The sequence below is a fragment of the Cynara cardunculus genome (assembly GCF_001531365.2).
Source record: "Cynara cardunculus var. scolymus isolate 2C chromosome LG 10, CcrdV1, whole genome shotgun sequence".
Taxonomy (NCBI): Eukaryota; Viridiplantae; Streptophyta; class Magnoliopsida; order Asterales; family Asteraceae; genus Cynara; species Cynara cardunculus.
In genome coordinates this window covers 1,057,524-1,065,408 of record NC_037537.1, presented here as the reverse complement: position 1 = coordinate 1,065,408, position 7,885 = coordinate 1,057,524, and positions in this window count along the sequence as shown.

Genomic DNA, 7,885 nt, shown 5'->3' with positions numbered 1-7,885 from the left:
TCAGTTCTCCCTTGAATAGGCCTATATATATATATATATATATATATATATTACAAATGCATGGAGTGTGAATTTTGTGTGTGAGTGTGCATGTATATGCATGAGGTGGAAGAAGGAGGGAAGGCGGTTTAGCCGCCTTACCTTATTTGGAAGGTATAAAAAGGGGCTTTAGCCTCTTCATTTATTATTTCTGCCATTTTGGGTAAAGTTGAGAGATTTAAAAGAGAGTGTTGTACGGATTGCAAGTGTCAAGTTTCAAAAGGGTTGATTTCTAGAATTTGGTTTCAAAAGCTTATTAAGGTGAGTGATTTTTAAACTTTTGCATAAAATTATACTGGTTTTTAGATTGAATGTTATTTATTGTTTGAATTGAAACCAAACTTTATGTTTAAGTGTTTATCCGGACAAAGAGTGACCGGATTAGTTTAAACCGGATAAGCMTTGAGCGGCTTATTGTCCGGATTAGTTAAACCGGATAAGCCTTGAGCGGCTTATTATCCGGATGATGAATCAATCAAGTGGTGAGCGGTTTATTTAAACCGGTCAAGTCCTGAGCGGATTGTTATAAATCGGACAAAGGGTGGACGGAGAGTTGTCCGGATTGTTTTAAACCGGGCAAGATGATTTTGTTTCTAAGTGTTTAAATCGTTCAAACTTTAAGCGGGGTATTGACCGGATTAGTTATCCGGACAAATATGTTATAATTTATTTTAAGTATAAATCGGTCAAAGAGGGATAAGTTGTCCGGACTTTATATCCGGATAACTTGTCTGGATATCTTTTAGTTGGAATTTTTCATAAGTTTTATATTTAACTTTTTATATAAATGTCTATTATTGGGGTTAATTGTGGATTATAAAATGGGTATTTTTATATCCTTTTAAATAAAGATATGTTCCTACCAAGCGTGGTGACGTAAGTCTATTTTGGTATTGGAACGGGATTTTTGGAAATGTTTCTACCAAGCGTGGTGACGTAAGTCTGTTTTGGTATGAAACTATATTTTGGGAAACCTTCCTACCAAGCGTGGTGACRTAAGTCTGTTTTGGTATGGAAGTGGATTTTATAAATGGTTTCTACCAAGCGTGGTGACGTAAGTCTGTTTTGGTATGAAACACTGTTTTAAATAGTAGTTCCCCAGACGTGGTGACTTTTGTCTGTTTTGGTTTGGAACTGGGAATGAGTACTTTCAGACGTGGTGACTTATGTCTGTTCTGGTAAGTAACCCTGTTTTGATGGAGGAATAAGGGTGACATATCAAGGAGAGGTGTACTTGGAATAAGGGTGACATTGTCATATGTGGATATTATTATAACTCTTATTATTTTTACTAAATTGGATTTAATAACTTTGARTCATCATTTCTTTGTGACCTGATGAATTARAGATATTATTCCTATTTAGAAGTAATAATTTAGATGTTATTGRGAAGGGGAAAATGGTTTGTCATATCAGGCAAGTTTTGCCTTAAATCTTTCCTGTTAAAGGAATAGTCTTTTAATTCAAAAGTTTTGATACTGAGAATGTTGGATCTCTATTCAGAGATATTTTATTGAGGTTCTTGGATGTACTTCTTTTTGCGTGATGTTGTGAACTGCATCATTTATTTGTATTGCATTATATTTCTAAGCAAAATTTCATTATCATATTTTGGTGTTCATCACCCTGCATTTGCAAAGAAGGGATTTACTCACTAGACCCGTATGGTCTAACCCTCATTTTCTGTTTTAAATTATGCAATGCAAGAAGAGCTGGGTCCGGGGATATAAAAGGGAAAGGAAAAATGTGATTATTTTTCTAACCTGTTATCTGCTTTTGAAGATACATGTTATATTACATGTAGTAGTACAAGATTTATTTTGGAAATTTTATATGTAAATTTTGTACATATAGTAATCCTTGTACTAGTGAGACCTTTTGATGTAATTCATGTTTCTATGTAATGAAATATGTGTTCTATGCAAATGTGGTGTTTGGGGGTGTTACAATAAATAATAATATTGAAGGCAAAAATATTCAAATTCATTTTATTTAAAATCATTTCATACGAGGGAAAGAAGTTATGTAGTAAAAATCATGATTACTAATTTGAAGATAACAATTATCCTAATTATATTATAAGATATTTGATTTTTTATGCTTGAAAATGCAACTATCAGATCATTAGATATAAATCATTAATACATCCAAAATCTATCAACTTTTATAATAGAGTGAATTACACTAACGATCTCTATGGTTTTCTTAAATTTTTGATTTGGTCCCTAAAGCAAACTATCTACATTGGTGGTCACTAAATTTTCATTTTCATAACACTCATAGTCCCTCCACTTATAACACCGTTCGTTTAACTAACGTTAAGTAACATCATGTGCATTGCACATGAGGGAAAAAAATCCCCACATTAGAAACCAAACCCAAAATTTGGGCAAACCACAAGGACCGCTACACGAGTGTAATTCACTCGTATAACCTGGTAATGGAGGAAAGAAACCGACAAACTACCCTCCCCAGCAAACTCCCCACCCCACGCGACATCTCCTCTTGCGGTGAACTCCACTTTCCTTTCGTGAACGCCCCTCTCCTGAATTGCAACTGGCCTCACCTCTTTGAATCATTAGTTCACGAATCACAAGTGGCCTCACCTCCTAGAATGCCCCTCTTCCGTCAACATCAACATTTCATGAATCAATGAGGAAACAATTGGAGAAATCATAACCATTATCAGGAATTGCAACTGGCCTCACCTCCTTGAATCATCATCATATCTTCTGAAAAACCTAAACCTAAGTGTTATTCAATTTGTTCTTCACCAAAACCAGCGAGCTGATCCCAATCGTCTCCTCCATTTCTTCAATTGGTGGATTCATCAAATGGGTATTCTTCAAAATTTAAATCCTTTGTAGTTCTTGTTATGGATCTTTGTAACTCGAGTCAGTCAAGAGACTCTACTGTTGTATTAGGGCACACGATTGAAACCTGGAAGCCAACTTCAGATATTATTGATTCAATTCCTAGTTTCTTTGTGGAGGATGAGGGTTTAAAATTTGGGTCTCTGGTATATTGGATGATTATTGATGCTAATAAGAACAAAACCCTGTTGAATGAAGTTGTTCATGTTATATTAGGAATTAATAGTAGTGAACATTTTCCAGATTTAGCCTATGTTAATCTTGTCATGACAAATTTACTTATATATCATAATAAAAAGTTGTTTTGGAAGGTTCAGGAGAAAATGGTTGAGTTGCACATTGTTTTTGATAACCGGGTTTTATTAAGGAAAGATTTGGGGTTGTTTTTAAAATTGGTTTGAAAGTTGAGGAATGTGTTTTGAAACTTGGTTTTAAAAATCTATTATCCATGGCCTTTTCTTTTAAATTCATATGTGTGTATACATGTGCTTTCATTATCTCCTTTTAAAAACTTTAAAGAGATAAGAAAAAGTTGGTGAAATTCTTTGTGGTTCCTAGGTTCGAGTAAATCAGAAGAAGGATAGGAAAGCTTTCATGTTTCTCATGTGATTTTCGTTGTTGATTTGAAATCTTCATCTATTTGTGATATAAGATCAGTTTTATTTCAAAGCTTTATTTGAAATATTTTATATGGAACCGTAAGGGTTCATATATGGGTGTTTTTTTTTAAATATGATTATATGGTATTGTTAGCATAATATTCGGATTTGATATGTTATTATCAACCGATTAATTGTAATAAGGGTGGCATAAACAGGAGCTGGATATATTTTGTAATAAAGATGAGATAATCAGGAGCTGAGTATATAGTTTGTAATAAGAGTGACATAATCAGAAGTTGGGTATACTGGGATAAGGGTGAACATAATCAATTTCTAGGAATGATGATCTTTTGATCATGGCTATTATTATCGCATCTTTATGATGCGATGGGGTTGATTTTTATCGCATTTGTTTAATACGATGAGTTTGAGATGGATGAAATGGGTTGTTTTTATCGCATCCTTGTGGCGTGAGAACTGAGAAGTGGTGTATAACGCATCAGTATGATGTGACAAAAAGTGTTTATCGCATTCTTATGGTATGACAAGTGGATTTATCGTATCTGCTGGATGCGACGAGTTGGGGTTATCGCATCTGCTGGATGTGACAAAAATGTGTTATCGCATCAATACGATGCAACAAGTTGGTGTAATATATGTTTGATGCGATAAATTTGGTACCTCATTATGTTTGATGCGATAAAATAAAGTTGTTTATCTACATGATGCGAAAAATGAAGGTTTGTTAGAATAACTGATAATTGCATATTATATTTTCAAATACTAGTTTTCCAAAAGTGTTTTGGTGATTTCACCCTGTAATAGCAACCAAGGGAATTACTCACTAAACCTTATGATCTAATCCTCAGTTTGTTTTAAAAAATATGCATTACAGATCAAGTGTATGTAGAAAGTACAGGAAAGGGAAAGATGTGAAGGGATTGTTAATGCTTTGCATCTGTGGAATTTTTGGAAAATTGAATATGTGCATGTATTTGAAAATATGTTATATTCGAGTCATGTACTTTATTTGAGCAAAAAGTTTGTAGCTACTTTTGTATGTAGCAATTTGTATATTCAGACCAATGTGTAATAGGTGTATTTCCTGTTATATGAAATATATGAATTTTATGCAACTGGGAGTTGGGGTGTTATATTGTTCTTGATGTTTATATATAGGCATGGGAATTGGCCTCGACTCGTCGGGGAACCCGGTCCACCCGCCCCAGTCGGGGACGGGGATTCCCCGTTAGACCGGGTCTCGGGGACGGGGATCCCCGTTTGGCTCAAACCGAGGATGGGGACGGGGATGGGTATCACACGCCCCGCCCCGTATATATATATATATATATATATATATATAAATTATTAAATTATATTATATATTATTTATTTTTATTAAATCGGTAAATGGTAATTTCTATTTCAATATATTTTGGATATTACTATATGTGGTTTTGGATATTACTCCATATGTTTTGGTACATGTGACGTTAATTTTTTTAGATTAATTTTTTTTCCATTGTTAATTATTATATAATGATGTATATTTTTTGTATTAAATTAAATTTCTTTTTATTTTAGGTTTATTGGAAAAATATGAGATTTACACATGTGTAGTGTCTCACACATTTGATATAATTTTTTTTTTACACAAACAAGAAAAAAAAATCTCCGTTTCCCCGTTGAGGATCCCCATTCCCGGTTGAGGACAGAGATGAGGATGTGATCAAATTCCCCGGTGAAGATGGGGACCAATTCCCGTCCCCATTACCATCCCTATTTATATTATACACTAAATTGACTAGGGCACTATGTAAAGATGGAAAGGTGAGTGAGGCCAAAAAGGTTTCTGTAGAAATGAGGGAAAAAGTTGTGGTCCAAGTTTAGTAACATAAAACGTGCTTATTGGAGGATTATGTCAGAGCTGGGCTTATTGACGAAGCTTTTGAGATCAAATCATCAATGGCTGATAGGGGTTTGGTTCCTGATCGATATATGCATCCATCTAACTAAATGACAGATTTGACCTCATGTGAGGGTATATGCATCCATCTAACAAAAGTTTTTAACCATGGTAAGTGGAAGGACCATGAGTGTTATAAAAATAAAAAGTTAGAGACCATCAATATAGATAGTTTGTTTTTTAAGGACCAAATCCAAAAAAAAATTGAGCAAACGATAGAGACCACAAGTGTAATTCACTCTTTATAATATATCTGTTTTGTCCATTTTATAAATAATAATAATGGAAGCTTTAAACGTTTTCGGAAATCCATATTACTATTCTCAAATTGGCGGATATATATATATATATATATATATATATATATATATATATATATATATATATATATAGAGGAGTGATCATATGAAAACCGCCCTCATTTGTGTAAACCGTGCAAACCACCTTCATCTGTCGATTTTATTGTTTAATCTTATGAAATTTTTTCATGAAATTGTTTAATCTTGTGAAATTGTTTCATATAATACTTTTTTTGATGAAGTTGTTTCATATATGGTTGTGAAATTGTTTCATATAATACTTAATGAAACTGTTTCATGTATTTCTCTAACATTAATGAAATTGTTTCATGTATTTCTCTAAAATTAAAATAATGAAGATGATAATATTTATGATTAACACCCTCCACAATAAAAATGATTAATCAACCTCTCATAATTACAAAAAAATGAACAAAATGAAAAATTATGATTGGTTGAATGCGGTTTGCACGGTTTGTACAAATTGAGTGGTTTGCATTTAATCACTCCTATATATATATATATATATATATATCCTTAGCTACATATTTACTATATTACACAACACCTACCTCATATTTCTTTAAAGAAAATATATAATCAAGTCTACAACTTATTATTTTACACGTATACCATGTCTTAAATATCACCTTTGTACTCCATAAAAATAAGTAATAACTAATGAATAAACATGTATAATACAAGATAAACATTCTGGGGCTGTTTGACAGTTGTTGAATGGTTTTGTGCATAATTATTAAGTGGTCAGAATGATTAAGAGGTTTCTCATGATATAGTGTAAAATGAAATATAATTGTTTGATAATTGTTTGCAATGAAATTAGGGCTCTTAATGGTTAAGGGAGGCCGATGATACAAAATCATTCAGAGGGTTTTAGAACCATTAAGAACCAATTTTTTTTTTGCCAAACAAGATTCACCTCTTAACGATTCAGAGGTTGCCTCTTAATGGAACGATTTAGAGGTTGCCTCTTAATAGAACGATTTAGAGGTTGCCTCTTAATAGAACTATTAAGAGGTAAACAAACAACCCCTTAATCCTATTTGTATGCCGGAATATGACATAAAACTAATAATCAACTGAAAACTCTCTTTTTCTTTCAAACCATAGAAAAACATAAAATAAAATCGAGAGACAAAATAAAATAAAACATAAAGTACGATTGGAAGTTCAAGCTACCGCCGTCAAAATCGAAATGTATCACAACTACATTACCGAACACAATTCTAGTTAAGCTAAAAAAACTAGACTAGATTTAAAAATATAATCCAACTAAAGATATTTTAGTTTGGGAAAATTGCAGCAAAATGGAACCAACTTCCACCTGATTTCTATTTTGGAGAACCAACTTTCAAAATTGTCATTTAGGGTTCTCTATCAAACTTTTTGTTTATTTAAGGGTCTAGTTGATATGTTGACATGTAATACTGACATCATTCAGATCTTTTGTCAACTAAGATATTCCACGTCATATTAATTTTTTATTTTAAAACTAATATTCCACGTCATATTTAAAATTGCAAAATAATTATAGAAAAATAACTAAAATTCGTTTTTTTTTTCCAAAAATTTATTGTAGTAAAATCCATTTTTGAAAAAATCTTCAATTTCATATCTAATTTTTTTTTTAAAAACGAGATTTGAAATGAAAATTTATTTTATTACAATAATTTTTGAAAAAAAAAACGAATTTTAGTTATTTTTTTATAATTATTAACAATTTTAAATATGACGTGAAATATTAGTTTTAAAATAAAAAAATTAATATGACGTGAAATATCTTAGTTGTCAAAAGATTTGGATGATGTCAGCATTAACGGGTCAAATGGTCAATCAGACCCTTAAATAAACAAAAAGTTTGATAGAGACTCCTAAATAACAATTTTGAAAATTGATTCCTCAAAATAAAAATAAGGTGAAGGTTGGTTTCATTTTGATGCAATTTTCCCTTTTGGCAATCAATTTTTTTTTATCAAATTAGCATTTTAGAACATTCATAAAACGTGGTGACGCGTTCTTTTGCAATCATTTTAAAATTTAAGCAAACCAAAATTCTCAGAAAAGCCTTTCATTGCGCCTGAAACT